Below are 17,294 nucleotides of genomic sequence, written 5' to 3' on the forward strand. Positions count from 1 at the left end.
TTCCACTATTACATTCCTAAGAATAAACACAATTTGTAATTTTTTCCTGTTAAGGTGATTTTTATATTCTTACACTGTTACTTTTTCCCAGTTGATTTCTACCTCCTTGCCTTACTTGGGATTCCATCTCCTGTCATTAGATGGTATTTACCATGGAAAGACAAACTTTGAAATACGAGCTTCTGGAATCCCTAATAAGAATGCTAGTAACAGTCCAACTCATACACTGCACACCCAAAGATTTTTGAATCACTCACTCTTTTTTGTTTTTAACAGAGGTACTAGGGATTGAACCCAGGACCTCACACAGGCTAAGCACACACTCTACCACTGAGCTCTACCCACCCCTGCCCCCAGAATCATTCTCTCTTTGGAATTTCTTTACACATATAAATTAACTCAAATGTAAATAGATACAAGACTGGGTTCCTTAAAGGATTACATAATCTCATTCCTTTAGAAATCCAAGCATGAGATACCCAAAGAAATTTATTTATTATGATTAATTATCTCCCAAATATCCTTCATTCACGCATTAAAAATCTAGTAGGACAGTAGTTCTCAAATTTTGCTGCACGTTGGAATTATTTGGGAGTCTTTCAAAAACATCCAGGGTTCTCTTTGCCCCTCTGAGACATAACTGTTTCAAGGTTTGACCTGGGTGTGGGTTTTTTCCCAGATGATTCTAATGTACAGCAAAGTCTGGAAATTGCTGTTTGCGACTAGAAGCAGCAGAACCAAACGATTTCTGAGTACTGACTTCCTCTGTACCAAGAATATTCTTTTGTTTAATCAAGAAAATGTGGCCTTTCACCTTAATTATCAAGAAAGGAACACATGATTTTCCAACTAAATACAGGTCACACAGATATACTTTTTTACTACTTATTTTTAACACCTTTACTGTGGTATGGTTCCTGTACAGTTTAAATTACATGTATTTCAAATGTAAAATTTGATGAATTTTGATAGATGTATACACCAATGAAACTACTACCACATTCAAGATAGCTAACATTTCCATCACTCCCCAAGATGTACTATTTTTGAATTCCCAATTTATCCCTTCCCACCCTCTTTACTCCCTGGTTACCATAAGTTTGTTCTCTCTGTCTGTGAGTCTCTTTCTGTTTTGTTCATAAGTTCATCTGTGTCTTTTTTTTTTTTAGATTCCACATATAAGTGCTATCATATGGCGTTTTTCTTTCTCTTTCTGACTTACTTCACTTAGAATGATGATCTCCAGATCCATCCATATTGCTGCAAGTGGCATTATTTTATTCTGTGTTATGGCTGAGTAGTATTCCATTGTATATATACACCACATCTTTTTTAATGAGTCATCTACTGATGGACATTTGAGTATATTTATAAAAGCAGCCAAACACATCCTTTTGTCAGTCCACTTAAATTGTAGGCTCACCTCTCACTTTACTGTCTGGAAAGGACACACAGAAAAGGATCCCAAAAACATCCAGTTGGTTTTTGATGCTGATGCTCCTGATTCTCCTTTTTACATGAAACCTACAGGAGATGAATTTTGTGAATTATCCAAGCAGAGAGAAGCAGGTTGGCAGAAAATTGTCATTCAGCTTGAGTGTCTACTACACTCGCTTCCTGGATAATTTAGATATTTCAGATCAGGCAGCTCTGGCGATTCCTCAAATATGAGACAGGCTTGGGAAAAACTGTCAACTATAAACTATTCCTCTCTGAAAACAATTATTAATTTAAAACTCAGATATATTCTGGGACTTCTACAGCTGCAGAACATTTGGAGGGGCTGTTTTCTTACTCAGCCTCATGCCCTGGATGTGGGGACAGTATCCCTTCAGATTTTGGAAGTGGATCACCACCGTTCTAACACAGCCGTGCAGGGGGCTGGCAGCCCCATGATGTTAGTAGGGGTCCCTTGGAGGATGGGGAATGGGAAATTGGTATTTCATCAATTTCAGTAGCGTAAGTTCCCAAGTGACCTAAGGAAAGTTAAATTTCTTCTACCACAATTATACCCTTATAGCAAAGACCCTGCCCTAGGTCACTGACCTTCCTACCTGGGAAAAAGCATCATTTTGTGGTAGCTCTACCTTAGCTGCTCTCTTAAAGCTGCAATGACTCTAGCCCCCTGCAGCATTTCCCGGTCACCTTTATTTTGAGCAACAGGATAGTTTCTTTCACATGTACAACTTGCCACAAGATGCTGGTCCTTTTGAAAACCAAAACAGTTTGGTGAGTGTTTCTATTTCATAGAATGCTTTGCTTTTTTTCTTTCTTTCTTTCTTTCTTTTTTTTTTCTTTTTTCTTTTTTTTTGATTGTCTCCTGTTTCCACACCAAACATACTAGGCTGTACTGTACTAGAGAACACACTGTCCCTTTGGATTTGGATGCAAATTTAAAGGCGTGAGCTCCAACTCACTGTGGAGTGCCTGTGAACAGAAGTGGGGACTTCACCTCCACTCCCTAGGGCCCTGTTTGGGGAAGCTTGAACTTGGGTTGCTCAGTCACACTTCCATGAACTTCAGCTCACTGGACTGAAATAGACATCTCTGAACCTGACTTTCCCTTTGGTCTTGTTCTCTATCATTGCTTCATTTTCCCTCTCTTCTTCCTCTTAAAGTATTTTTATTTATAGCCAAATCAATGGGAACTGAAAGGGAGAAGTAGCCATTTGATCCTTTCAAGTCTCAGTTGGGTCTGATTTCTCAAATTGCACCTCATAGCATTTTGCGGTATGTTTCTTTGCGGAAGTCCTAACAATTGTATAGAATTCTCCCCTTCCTGTGCATGTGTGTTCAGCATACGAATCCCAGTAACTCTATACATCACCAATCACCAACATTTTTAGTGCTACCAGATTTTATCCCCAAAAGGCACAGCCATTGACACTTTCATGATGACTTATAATTCTTAAGGCTGGACTTGAAAACCATAGAGTAATTGACAACCTTTGTTTCTCGATCTCCAAGGCCAGGTACCCTATGGCAGATGGTATGTGCACATTGCTTACCATGAAGGACGCCTGCAGACAGTTTCCATTCAGGGCAATGGCTTCCTGCAGCTCTCCACCTAAGAGGCTCTGTCCACCTTATATTCAGCCTGTGCATAGAACAGGCAAGAAATGCTAGATAGTAAGGTCTCAGGAAGGATCCTTGCCTATTGAGGAAGAAAAGATTCTCTGCCCCTCTTCCAACATTTCTGAAACATGTTCTGCACAGTTTCTCAGAGGGTGCCCAGTGGGATTGTACCCCAGTGACCCTTAGCCACTACCTGGCAATGAACATACACTTCATTGGCTCCTCTCCCTGCCCTGTCTCCCTTCCCCATTCTGTTGGCATGCTTTCTGGGATCACCTTCAAAATAAGTTTACACAGAAATCCTTTTCTCTGGATTTGCTCTAAGAAGTACCCATAGGAAGACACATCCCAAGCAAGTCTGGGATCTGTCCTAATCACAACCCCAAGTCATTCTCCTTAGGACCAGGAACTACAATACCCCACCTGTCTATGATTTCTGGTGGCATGTAGACTTGACCAGGGTTTCCAGTGAATGAGTGCTAGCACTCTCCTTACCAGTGTTCACCCAAACGGCAGTGATGCCAAAAGGACCATGGACCAACACAAGTGCTCCTGCCTTCATTCAAGAAAGACATCAGGTCTTTAATAAAAGATGTGTACCTGAAGGCTGGAATGAACACCAACTTCTGGCTTTTTCTTGCACGAGTTTCTTAGACATGCTTATCACTCTCATATAAAGCAGCATACACCATATTCTCCATCAGGAGTGTCGACTCTTGAATGATTCTTCCCCCAAGGGCCTGTTGAAGAGCAGTTTGAACTTCTGTCCAATGCCAGCGCAGTACCTAGGGAGTCCAGCTGTAGGCGAAAATCCCCTGTGTGGTCCTTCAGGTCCCAAACCACAGTTGATTACGAAGCTTTGCATAACGGGCCTCCTGGGGTAGCCCTCTCCACCCCAGGCGTGGTGCTGTCAGTGCATTGCAGTTTTCTGAAGGGAGTTACAGTCAACCACTCAGGCCACACCCTTGACTCTGAGGCTAACTATGCTTTTTCTTTTTTAAATGAAGTATAGTTGATTTACAGTGTTGTCTTAGTTTCAAGTATACAGCAAAGTGATTCGGTATATACACTGTACACACACACAAATATGTATTCATTTTCGGATTCTTTTCCATTATAGATTATTACAAGACATTGAATATAGTTCCCTGTGCCCGACAGTGGATCCTGCTGTTCACCTATTACACTCACACCTGCATCCCTCCTAGCCCAGGCACCTCTCTACTGGGGGCCTCACTGGAGGCACAGCCTCTGTGCCTTCCTTATCCAGGGTCTTGGCTAAGGCACGTTTCTCCACTCTGACCCAGTACTTCTTCACTCCTAGCCCTTCCCCCTTTTCCTACCCCTGATCCCCAGGCCTATCGTTTTGCCAGAAATCCAAGTATAATGTGATTTTTGGTTTCACTAATATTTGTGGGGGTCATATCTCTTTGGGGAATCCTTTCACGATGCAGAACCCCAGGATGTGTTAACTCCAGAGGTTTCTCTCCCAGGGAGCAGCTGTGGCTGGCCAGTATGTAATCCCCAGGTCCCTTAGGGATTCTATGGGATAAAAATGACTTTTTCAAATACCATGAGGGTGATTCTCACACCCGGTTCTCCTCATACCACAGGCTCTTCTGTTTCTCTTTCTCTAAACCCTTTGAACTGTTTCTCTCATGTCTAAGCCTGTCACATGCACTGCTCACTCTCCAAGCTTCCCAGATGTGAGGGGAAGGGACTGAAGAGGCAAACTCATTAGAGGGTAAGTTTGAGGAGGCTATGGTAACATCTTGGAAACCTTATAAGTGAATGATTTTTGTCTTCTCACAACTATAAAGGTCACTAAGTGATGAGTAAATAAACTGATCAATTGGAACAATAGTGTTGGCATCAAGACCACAATATGGGTTTAAATCTCAGCCCCACAATCACAAGGTGTTTGATGGTGGGAAGTTCACATCACCTCTCTCCAAATCCCTGTCTTCTTCTGTAAAATGGGATATTATGCTTACTTTATACTTGCTTTACAGATAAGGTGAGCAAAATATTTAGCATTTGTGTCTGACGCACAGTGAGCACTTAATTTGCAGCCAGCACTATCTCTGGAAAAAGTTAAATTTTTAGCTGGAAATGCTTATTTCATGTTCTTCATTGTTCATAAAATTCCACAGTTTATTAAAAACACCCTGCCCAGGTCATCAGTGGTTCAAGTAATTCCATCCTCTTGCTCCATTATGCGAAACACAACAAAGTCAAATGTGGCCCCTTCATTCACTCTTGAGAATGTTTCTAAAGAGGGAGTCAGCAATGGGGTGTGAGCAGAGAGTAGAAGATGAAATTTGCATTGATTTAAAAACCTCTCCACCTAGAGATGACTTTTTATTGACTCCTTTTTAAAATGTGATTTTGCGGTAGAACCAAAGCAGATGACAATTATAGGAGAGAGAGATTAAATGAAATAGGAGCTGGCTTAGCTATTTGTTATGAGACTGAAGACAATTCATTGCCATTGAATTGCAAGATAAACTGTACTTTCGAGCAGGGTCATTGTTTTGTAGCCAGTTACCACAATCTGAGCAAAGTGAAGGGAAAACTGAAGCTGCAAACTACTTTTCTATAAATGTCCAGGCATTTGGTCAAAACTTTAATTTTCTTTCTTTCTTTACCAAATCATTTCCTCCATGTATGTCTCTAGGATGCATTTGTTGTCATAATGAGAAAGAAGATTTGGGGAAGAGGAAAGTTATTCTTTAGGAAGAATAAGCCTAGTGAATTTAACAATTGCAGGACAACCTATAATTTTCATATAACATAGTGTTAATATACCTCTCCAAAAAAATTGCAAGAATGGCAAAATTGTGACATAATAGAGAAGAAAATGGGGTGAGCCCATACATTGATAATACATAAGATACATCATTATCCCATGCTCCTGTATTGGAAGAATCAATATTGTTAAAATGGTCATACCGCCCAAGGCAATCTACAGATTTAATGTAATTCCCATCAAATTACCCAGGACATATTTCACAGAACTAGAACAAATCATAACAAAATTTATATGGAACCACAAAAGACCTAGAGTTGCAAAAGCATTACTGAAGAAAAAGAAAGAGGCTGAAGGAAGAATTCTCCCAGACTTCAGACAATACTACAGAGCTACAGTAATCAAGACAGCATGGTATTGGTACAAAAGCAGACATATGGACCAATGGAACAGAATAGACAGTCCAGCAATGAACCCACAACTTTTGGCCAACTAATCTTCAACAAAGGAGGCAACAATATACAATGGAATAAAGACAGTCTCTTCAGCAAATGGTGTTGGGAAAACTGGACAGCAGCATGTAAAACAATGAAGCTAGAACACACCCTTACACCATATACAAAAATTAACTCAAAATGGATCAAAGACTTAAACATAAGACAAGATACAATAAACCTCCTAGAAGAAAACATAGGCAAAACATTATCTGGCATATATCTCAAAAATGTTCTCCTAGGGCAGTCTATCCAAGCAATAGAAATAACAGCAAGAATAAACAAAGTTGGGACCTAATTAAACTTACAAGCTTCTGCACAGCAAAGGAAACCATAAACAAAACAAAACGACAACCTATAAAATGGGAGAAAATTTTTGCAAAAGATGAAACTGACAATGGCTTGATCTCCAGAATATATAAGCAGCTCATATGATTTAATAAGATAAAAAAAAACCCAATTCAAAAATGGGCAGAAGACCTAAACAAGCAATTCTCCAAGGAAGACATACTAGGTACATTAAAAAATGCTCAATATCACTAATTATCAGAGAAATGCAAATCAAAACTATGATGAGGTATCACCTCACACCAGTCAGAATGGCCATCATTCAAAAGGCCACAAATGACAAATGCTGGAGAGGCAGTGGAGAAAAGGGAACCCTCCTACACTGCTGGTGGGAATGCAGGTTGGTGCAGCCACTGTGGAAAACAGTATGGAGATTCCTCAAAAGACTAGGAATAGACTTACCATATGACCCAGGAATCCCACTCCTGGGCATATATCCAGAAGGAACCCTACTTCAAAAAGACACCTGCACCCCAATGTTCATAGCAGCACTATTTACAATAGCCAAGACATGGAAACAGCCTAAATGTCCATCAACAGATGACTGGATAAAGAAGAGGTGGTATATTTATACAATGGAATACTATTCAGCCATAAAAACCGACAACATAACACCATTTGCAGCAACATGGATGTCCCTGGAGAATATCATTCTAAGTGGAGTAAGCCAGAAAGAGAAAGAAAAATACATATGAGATCACTCATATGTGGAATCTTAAAAAAAAAACAGATAAAAGAACATAAATACAAAACAGAAACAGACTCATAGACATAGAATACAAACTTGTGGTTGCCAGTGGGGAGGAGGGTGGGAAGGGACAGACTGGGAGTTCGAAATTTGTAGATACTGACAGGCATATGTAGAATAGATAAACAAGACTATACTATATAGCACAGGGAAATATATACAGTATATACAAGATCTGGTGGTAGCTCACAGTGAAAAAGAATGTGACAATGAATATATGTATGTTCACGTATAACTGAATAATTGTGCTCTACACTGGAAATTGACACAACATTGTAAACTGACTATAACTCAATAAAAAATGTTAAAAAATAAAAAAATTTAAAAAGTAAAATAAAACTGTTGGAGAAGTTATGCAAAAAAAATTATTTGGAATATTTTCCTCCAATATAACAACAACCTCTGATGTGAATATAGAATTTCCCAACTTACCTTTTACAGAGACTCTATTTTTGTAGTGCTGAAGATTACACAATGTTAGAGTAAGATTAATGAGGGCAAAGGGTACAGGTAAGGAAAGAAATTTTGGCCAGAAGAATTCAGAAGGTAAAAGTCAAGACAGGAAAATAGTATGAACTATCATTCCAGAATAAAGCAAGATCTGAAATTCCAGATAGGTTTTCAACTAAGGTCCAGGCTGACAGATTCAATCTAAAGATTTTCTCAATATCATAAATTTATGCTATGAAAACAGCTGTACCCAGCTGCTTTTTAATCAGAAGCATCACTGATTCAGAGTTAACTCAGAATTTGGAAAGTACTACTGAGAGCCCCTTAAGGCATATTATTTAAAATGTGGGAAAGATACATTCCTTTTCAGTCAAATGTAGGAATTCCATTGACGGAATGAATTAGTAACCAAGATCATTAGAATATATATATATAAAAAAGAGACACACCTCAAGAATTATGGATGCCAACTTCCTTGGCAGCTGGCGTGTGTATAGCTAGTGGCACTGTTCATAGCAGGCCCTGGGATGACTCAGCTGCTCTTCTGTTTTGAAGACTTTTTTTTATATGGAAACTCCTTTATTTCTCCAAAGAGAAATCTTTCTTCCCAGAGTTTTTAGTCTCTTCCTTATCCCAAAATCAGCACGTTGTGTTCTGTTACCTTTGTGTGGTGTCCTTTTTCTGATTACCATACATAAACAGAGGGGGCACTTGCTACCCTGTGATGGGGAAGCTCTCTGACCCCTGCTGTGAGCAGCCTCCATCTCTCACACACCAATATCTCAAATGATGCCATTGGAATCGCTCCTTAGAGTTAATTTTCATCTGTCTCCTCCTGACCTCAAAGGGTCAACTGAAGAAGTTTTACCTTACTTTTTTCACCCCAGTGTGATGGGAAATTCAGAATAGCTATTTGTAGAGCAGGCAGATAGCTAGATATGAGCAGAGAAAGGGGGACACAGGCCAAATGATAGGAATTGGGGAGGAAAAAAGGAGAGGGGTATGCATTATGTAAACAACAGGGGTCCCTGGACAGACAAAGAAAAGCAGGAACCTCTGGGCTGATAAGAAATCACATTTTGGGGTGACAGGCAAGGAGGCAGGCAAAGAAATATGGGAAAAGGCAGGAATCGCCAGTATCCAAGTATCCAAATGTACTTTTTGCTCTTTATGCCTTCTTTACAATAAAATTAGCCTTGCAGATTAGAAGTACCCATCCTGCACTGCTGGCATGACACTTTGAATCTAGACTAAGGACAAAAATCCCTCCTCCCTTTGGAAAGGTGGAGTTGGAATGAAAATCAGGGAATACGACCCCAAACCCTTCCCTCCCCAACAAATATTCCATCCATTCATTTTTATACTGTGTAACCAACCTACCAAAGAAACTCAGGGCAACTGCTCATCTGAGCCTGCCGGCTCTGCCCTAGAGAGTGTACTAACTATCCCTTAATAAATTCACACTTTACTTTAACTTCTGTGTCCTGTCTCTGAATTCTTTCTATGAGGAGACAGGAAACTAATCACCGGCAACAAGATTAAAACTTGAGGACAGGAACCATCTCTCATTCATTTCCATGTAGGCAGTGTGTTGCCTGGCATGTGGTCAGTGCTCAGCAAAAGGGCAGTGAAATAAAAATAAATAAAATGAGAAAATTTGATGAGGCCATGCTAAAATGGAAGGAGAAAACGTCTAGAAAATGGAGATCAGGAATTCACTCTTTGCTACAGCTGACCCTTTAGGTTCAAACTCACTTACCAGGTGCCTCCACCTACTTTCTGGTATCATGTTTCTAAGAGCAAACTGACCTGCTTCCTGGGCACCATTCTTCCCTCTGCTTTAGTCTCAATGTCCCTACTAATTGAGATGTGTCTCCAGGAACCTAGACCTGCAAACATTTGCATAAACAGAAAGTACATTCCAGTTGTCCCAGGAGTGAGAAGGAAAGAGCTCAGCTTGTAGGACACTGGAGTTAGAAGTACGGGCGGCAGAGCTACTTCATACTCAGTGCTACTCTGGCAGCTTGAAACTTCGCAAAAAGTATGTAGAAATGGGTAACTTTAAGAAAATCCATTTTGAGATCTTTCATAATTCCATAATTCCAACTTTTAGGTTTTAAAACTTCAAAAATACAGCATAAATTCCCATATGCACTTTATCTGGATCCAGCAATCGTTAACATTTCCTTTCTCTCTCTCTCTTTCCACGTGTGTGCGTGCACATAAATTTTTTGTTGTTGTTCAACAGTTTGAAATTTCAGATGCCACCGCGTTCTGTCTTAACTGTAAAATTTTCTCTTGTTCATTTCTATTTAAATGTAAACGTTATAGGCTAGAGTCAGAAATTTATAATAGAGCCGAAGGGCAAATAGTAGCAAAATCATAGCATGAGGGAAGGCCAGAGCTCAGAGGTTTGTGAGAGAGACTGAAAGACAAAAAGACCCAGCTGGATGAATTCAGAAGTTTAAAGTAAGAAAGGAATTTCCCCAAAGAACAGTAATGGAAAATAACTGTATTATTCAGCCTAAGCTCAGCAACTGTAACAGAAGATCCATCACTATGTCAAAGAAAGATGGACTCATCTCTTTCTCACAGAGAAGTCTGGCTCTGCCCCAAACTGGTATCCAGGGACCAGACTCTTCCCATCTCCTGGATAGGCATCGCCATGATGTTCAGAGTCAAGACCCAGCTGTCATGGTTTCCAGTCAGTGGAAAGTGGAAAACAGTGTGAAGGAGACAAACTCATGGTCTTCAGGCTACAGCTCAAAAGTGGAGCCCATGCACATTCCTTTGGAAGGAATTTAATAACCTGGCCACACTCATAGGCAAAGGTTGAATGTGTAGAGTCCCTGGGCAGGAATATATATGTTTAGCTTCAATTCTGCCACTGTGGAAGAGGGGGAGAATGAGTTATGGTGAGCAGCTAGTTGGTCCCATCACAGTAGTAAAACTGTCTTTGCTGTTGTTCTTCTCTGGACATGGAGAATCAACGTATCCCTCATGGACACCTCTTCACATCTCACCAGCCACTGTAGAGCTCCTCTTCAACCGGTCTCATTCTTTGGACCACCTGCCACCCCTTCAGTGTAACTCCTTAGGTTAGCCATGACAGCAAGGTAATAAAGATGGGGGTTGACAGTGGAGGCAGGACTGTGGTTATGGTGGTGCTGAAATGTAATTAAGGTTCCATCTCAACAGTCTACAATGTTTAGACTCCAGAATCTATAAATACAGCAAAAATCGGGTGGGACATAGAGGTGACCTCAGTAGCTTGGCAAACGGATCCGAAAATAACTAGTGTAGATCACAGAAGTTTAATCCCTGTGTCCTGAGTGTGGTCTACTTATTTGAACAAATGAGAATATGTTTATATTACTTCCTCAAACAGACATGTTCCCAGCCATCCTTGGCTTGGCTTGCAAGAAAGTCAGGCTTTTATAATTATCCTATCCCCTCAGATATTCAGGATGTCTTACAGGCTACTTATACATATATTCAAGTATTATCCACAGTTAATTTTTGCTGCCCTCTTGATAAGCTCACACGTACCCCTTGGTGCCTGAGGCTGGAGACCTTGGAATCCAAGACAGCCAGTACTGTCTAGGCTGTGACAGAGTTAGCCTCATGGAATGACCATGGTTATATCTCAGAGCTACTGGGATAGTCAGAAAGCTACCATTACCACTGCCAGTAGTTCCCAGCTTAGGTGCCAAACTGGAGATATGCACAGCTTGCATCAAGTTTCATGCTGATCCTGGCATCATTATAGACTTCTGCTAATTTCTTAAGGCAGCCATGTCCTTAAAATGTAAAAGGGGTTCTCTCTTTCTCTCTCCCTTTCCATATTACAGTCATTCAAGAGGAATCCCATAGTAAAGTGGCCTTGATTCCAAAGTGCTACAGAACTCAGTGAGGGAGTTCTTTCCATTCACATTTATATATATTCTTTTTTTTTCCCCCAAGACATACTCATGTTTCCAGGCTGAGTCCTGTCCTGACTGTATACAGTGAAAGGGATCTAAAGCCCCCTCAGTTCTTAGGCTTTGACCAGCCTAGACCTTGATTGTTTGATGCCTGTTTTTAAGGGAAGTTGGAGAGTATAAATAAGAAGAAAGAGGGGCAGAGTGGAAGGCCAACACCAGTCGCCCCAAGTGCACAAGGATATGTAGAGAGAAGGATGTTGTCCACAACCTCTCATCAGCTTACAGCTCCGAGAAGACACGCAGGATCAATTGATGTAAAAGTGTACACAGAACCAGAATTTGTAGATTTACCAATTGTTGTTTCCTGCTATGGAAGTTAGCCTCTGTCAGATTTTGGCCTTCACCTAGAAATATAGAACATTAACACAGAATCATTTAGCTCCAACCCCTCATCTTACAGATATGGGAAGAAAGGTCCAGAGAGAGGAAATGACTTGCTGATGTTGACATGTCTTGTAAATATCAGAGTTAGTACTTAAACAAATGTCTTCCTGGTGCCTTTTCTTCCATACTGTTCCTTCTTTTCACAGCACTTCACTGGAAAGCTTGCTTTGACATTTTGCTAAATAAGGGGACTGTTTGTGTCTAAAACAAATCACCAAATTTACAAATAGTTTATGAGTCAGTAGTTATAAGAGTGGGAGAAAAATAAAGAAAACATGAGAGAACTCTAATGACAAGTATTTTAGGTAAATGACTCAAAGGAGCAAGGACACATGTAGTTTATAAATTAATTTTAAATTTATCCTTAAAAAACACTTTGGCCACAATGTTTTGAGGTGCTTTCCTCATGCTCTAGGCTGTCACTCAAGGCCACTCTCATCTTGAGAGAATCTAACAGATGTGACCCAAGAATTCTATACCATCCAAACTATTGTACCACAGTGAAGGGAAACTAGAGACACTGTCAAACATTGAGTTTATCACTGGCGTACCCTTCTAAAAAAGCAATGAATGAATATAACTCAGAAAGAAGGATATGAACTTAGAAAGATGGTGTATATCATATTATTTTCCATTTATAGTTAAAATTTTTAATGTGATAAGAAATTAAAAAGTAAAACCCTACTGAAGCTGAAAACAAAGCTAAACTAAAGGTGATCAAAAAGTAGAATCTTCCAGTCATAAAATAGATAAGCCTTGGGAATATAATGTACAGCATGATGACTACAGTTATTGTATATTTGAAAGTTGCTAAAAGAGTAGACCTTAAAAGTTCTCATCATAAGAAAAAAAAATTTATAACTATGTGTAGTGATGGATGTTAACTAGACTTATTGTGATTATTTTGCAATATATATAAATATTGAATCATTATGTTGTGCCCTTGAAACTAATATGTTATATGTCAGTTTTATCCCAATTTTCAAAAAAAAAAGCTAAATGAGCTCTAGTATACTCAATACTCCAGTGAGTATCTTTGCTAGGGGACATAGGACACATGGTTTACAGAATTTTGACTCCTTAAAAAAATAATTAAATGCTGATGAACCAACTGAATGCATGGAACAGCTAATGGCAGTAAATCAGGCATCTTCCATTGAAGAGCATTGTTGGTTTGTTTATCCAGAAAACAATCCAATGCGTTAAAGACTAAGGATACAAATGAATCATACATGGCTTGCATTCTCCAGCTGATTAAGGAAAAATAATACAAAGTTGGAATTTTAATACAGGCTGTAAGAGTGTTTTTAATAAGACAGTGGTCTTGCAGATGTTAAACCCTGATGACTAGGAAGCAGAAAGTAAGACAAGCATTAACCATTCATGGCAGTATATATTCAGTCTGGGGCAACAAGAGTGTTGTTTCTAATAAACGGTTTGTAAGGTTTCGGTGGTAGCTGGAATCAGGAGGAAACTAAATGTGTAGGAACGAGGTTTGATAGAAAGTCTGATCTTAATAATCATGTCATTTCCTTCTCTATGTCTCTTTTCTCTGTTCTGTAAAATAGAGCTTAAAACATGTATTCAGAGAATTACTGAGGAGATGCTTACTAAGCAATTAATACAGTAGCACTTGTCTTCAGTTTAGCTGTCAAGTGTCCCATGAGGAAGAATGCTAAGTGGAAGGACTCATTTAAATCTTACTTTATCCTTAATCTCTAAATATCCATTCTCTACTGTCAATGTTCTCTTCTGTTCAATGATCATTTTTGAAGGCTTTCTTTACATCTGGTCTTAGGATGTGAATATTAATAACACTCCCTTTCTGTCATGGAGGAACTTTAAGTTCTTTCCCTGGACGTTTTCCCTGCAGTCAAGCAGTATTTTGTTTATTACTCCAGAATAAAAATCTTTGTTACTATCTTATGAAAGTATATTACTCAGCCATAAAAAGGAATGAAATAATGCCATTTGTAGCAACATGGATAGACCTAGAGATTATCATATTAAGTAAAAGACAAATGTCTTATGATATCACTTATATGTGGAATCTAAAAAAAAGACACATATTTTATTTACAAACCAGAACTAGACTCACAGACATAGAAAACAAACTATGGTTACCAAAAGGGAAAGAGAGGGATAAAGTAGGAGTTCGGGATTAACAGATAAACATTACTATATATAAAACAGATAGTCAACAAGGTCCTACTGTATAACACAGGGAAACATATTCAGTTTCTTGTAATAACACATAATGGAAAAGAATCTAAAAAACTATGTATATGTATAACTGAATTGTTTTGCTGTACACCTGAAACTGAACTGTAAATCAACTACACTTCAATAAAAAATTTTAAAAAGAAAATACTCAAAATAAAGAAAAATCTTATGCAAGTTATTATCCCACTAAACTTGGTGATAGAGCTACCCTCACACCACCAGGTTGCAAGATTTCTTACAGTAATGTCTACCCATGTCTTATTCAATTTTGTATCCTCAACATTGGATATGACGCCTGCCAAAAAAATCATGTCCAATAATTGTTTTTATTGTTGTTTATTTACTTGTTTCTATTGCATTGAAAGTAATCAGAAAAATAATATTGATGGCAAAAATCACTAGATTGAAGTCACCAGTATTCCTAGAAGAAATTTTGTTTTATTCCCAGTATAGACACACACACACATACACAAATTAGTTCATGTAGATTAGTTATCTTCATACAGGATTCCATGCTATGCCTTGCATTTGTTTAATTGATATGGTGGATTGTTTATCACATTAGGCTATCACCCGTATTTCCTTTCTGCTTTTCCACACGTAATTGCTTAGAACAATTAGCAGTCTCACAAAAAACCACCCTTTCTTTCCTGTAAGAGTCATGGTTTGTTTCTGTTGGTTCCTTTTCTTAACGTAAATCCATTTTAGTAGAGTAGATCTTCTGCTGGTTCTGGACAAAGTCCTTCAAGTCTTTAAAACTCCCAAGACGTAAAACTGTGAAACTTAAAAAAAATTCTAAATATAAGTGATTAATATCATACATGTGAGAATTTATCTAGAAATTCAAACAGGAACTCTGTCTATGAGTCATGTGCCTTTGCCCTAACGGAGAATTCCTTTTCATGTATTACAGTTATAGAAAGTGGAAGAAATTCTTTTATTAGTGCCAATGCCACTGGATTCAAATTTAAATTTAATTCTTTAATTTAAAGTAATTTTTAAGCAGAAAGTAAACTGAGGATATTAAAAGGATGGAAGAAAGTACTTTTGTCCAAAATAAAAGTCATTTCAATGGCACAGGATTTTTAAATTCTCAAAAAGGATAACTTATATGAAAACCTACAGGAAATGAAATTTTTTTCCTCTGGTAATGAAAGTTTACATGAATTATTCTACATATATGCCTGGTATAGAAGCCGGAATGTGATAGACATTCAATAAACTTTCATTTCTAACCCTCTGCCCTACCTAAATTTGACTACGATAATGGTAAATAATTATTGGGTATTTATACAGTGCCAGGTATTGTCCTATGCTCTTTACATAAATTATATCATTAACTCCTTACCAAAACTCCAAGAAGTTAGTACTAGATTATTTCTATTTTACAGACATGAAAATTGAAGCATGTAGAGATTTGTGATTTGTCCACGGTCATACAACTAGAAAATGGCAAAGTAAAAATTTGAACTCAAGTCTGTGCTGTTCATCTATATATTACATCTCCCATTCCCCATGCCATCATCCTAGCTAATTAACGAGGTTAAGACTCCATGGAAGAGGAAAAGCATAAATTGGGTCTGTCTACCAAGCCCGTGGCTACACCAAAACACTGGTTTGAACATTAGAAAACTTAACCAGTAAGGCATGTTGAGGCATTCAGCTACCTGTCAGAAATGCAGTCTTCAGTTATACTGCCAAGCATTGGATAGACATTCCCTAAACTTCCAAACTAGAGTATATATTGGCTAATGTATCTCCAGCTGACTCTGACAGAAGCCATACCTGAGAAAATAAAACAGACTTTTCAAGGGATAAAGAACCCTATGTAACATACACAATTATCTTCAGAAAATGAAAGGGGAAGAGCAAACTTAAGCATTCCTCAAATTCAACATTCTTCAAATGAACACAGGATTCCCTGTTAGGAATCCAGGGATGTACAGTAGATTCATTGATATGTTGGTAATTACCAAAAAAAGGAGTACAAGGAGCAATAGGAGGTCACAGAAGGCAGAGAGACCACCTACATTTGGAACGATCAAGGAAGAATCAAGGTACATTTGAGTTGAACATTGAAGAAAGGGATTCTATTTGGAGGAGAGCCGTCAGAATGAAAGTCCAGACTTTTAGAGATAATGCAAACAAGGCATTCTGGTAAATACATACCAAGACTTAACTGAACCCTAACATAACCATTTGAGATTTCACTATTTCTTCATTAATTTATTTCACCAATTTTTAAAATCAAATATAACAAGAAGATCTCTACTGAATGTATCTGAATGTTTATAAAATTTGTTCATTCAATTAACTCTTCCTACTCTGTGTTGGGAACTAGGCACTAGAAAATAGGAGGATGAAGCCCACCTCCTGTCCTCAAGAAAACTGGTTTATTTAGTGGGGAAGACAAATAAGTAAACATGTTGTTAATCACACATATAATAGCATCATAGCTACAATTTGAAATTTTATGGACGTGGAAATAAAAAGTCATGCCACGTCTGAAAGAAAATAATTTTAATGACACCCCAAAGAATTTATTAATCTTCAAGATGAAAGAACTTTTTTTTATCTAGAATAGAGAACAATGGTGGTGAACGGCAAAGGAACTCAAATGTCTCCAGTGAAAGGAAAAGGAAAATGAGTCAGAAAATGTATTAAAAGAATTTGCTTTGAGAAGAGTAGCACTTCAAAAGAAACGAGAACTCCTGGGATCCAGACAAAAGGTTATATCCAAAGAAAAGATTAGTGTCCAGAAAGCTGGAAGGAGCCAAATCAAATGAGCAACTGTATATTCCAAGACTATATATTCCAGGAACTTGTATGCATGTAGATCA

At 38.4% G+C, this 17,294-nt stretch overlaps 1 protein-coding gene across 1 annotated transcript in view; it reads right to left on the minus strand.

Annotated features, from left to right (window-relative positions):
• CH25H (cholesterol 25-hydroxylase) overlaps positions 1 to 17,294 on the minus strand; it is a 219,663-nt gene that overhangs the window by 101,525 nt on the left and 100,844 nt on the right. The window lies entirely within an intron of this gene.

Source organism: Vicugna pacos, chromosome 11, assembly GCF_048564905.1.
Source record: "Vicugna pacos chromosome 11, VicPac4, whole genome shotgun sequence".
In the NCBI taxonomy this organism is placed as follows: domain Eukaryota; kingdom Metazoa; phylum Chordata; class Mammalia; order Artiodactyla; family Camelidae; genus Vicugna; species Vicugna pacos.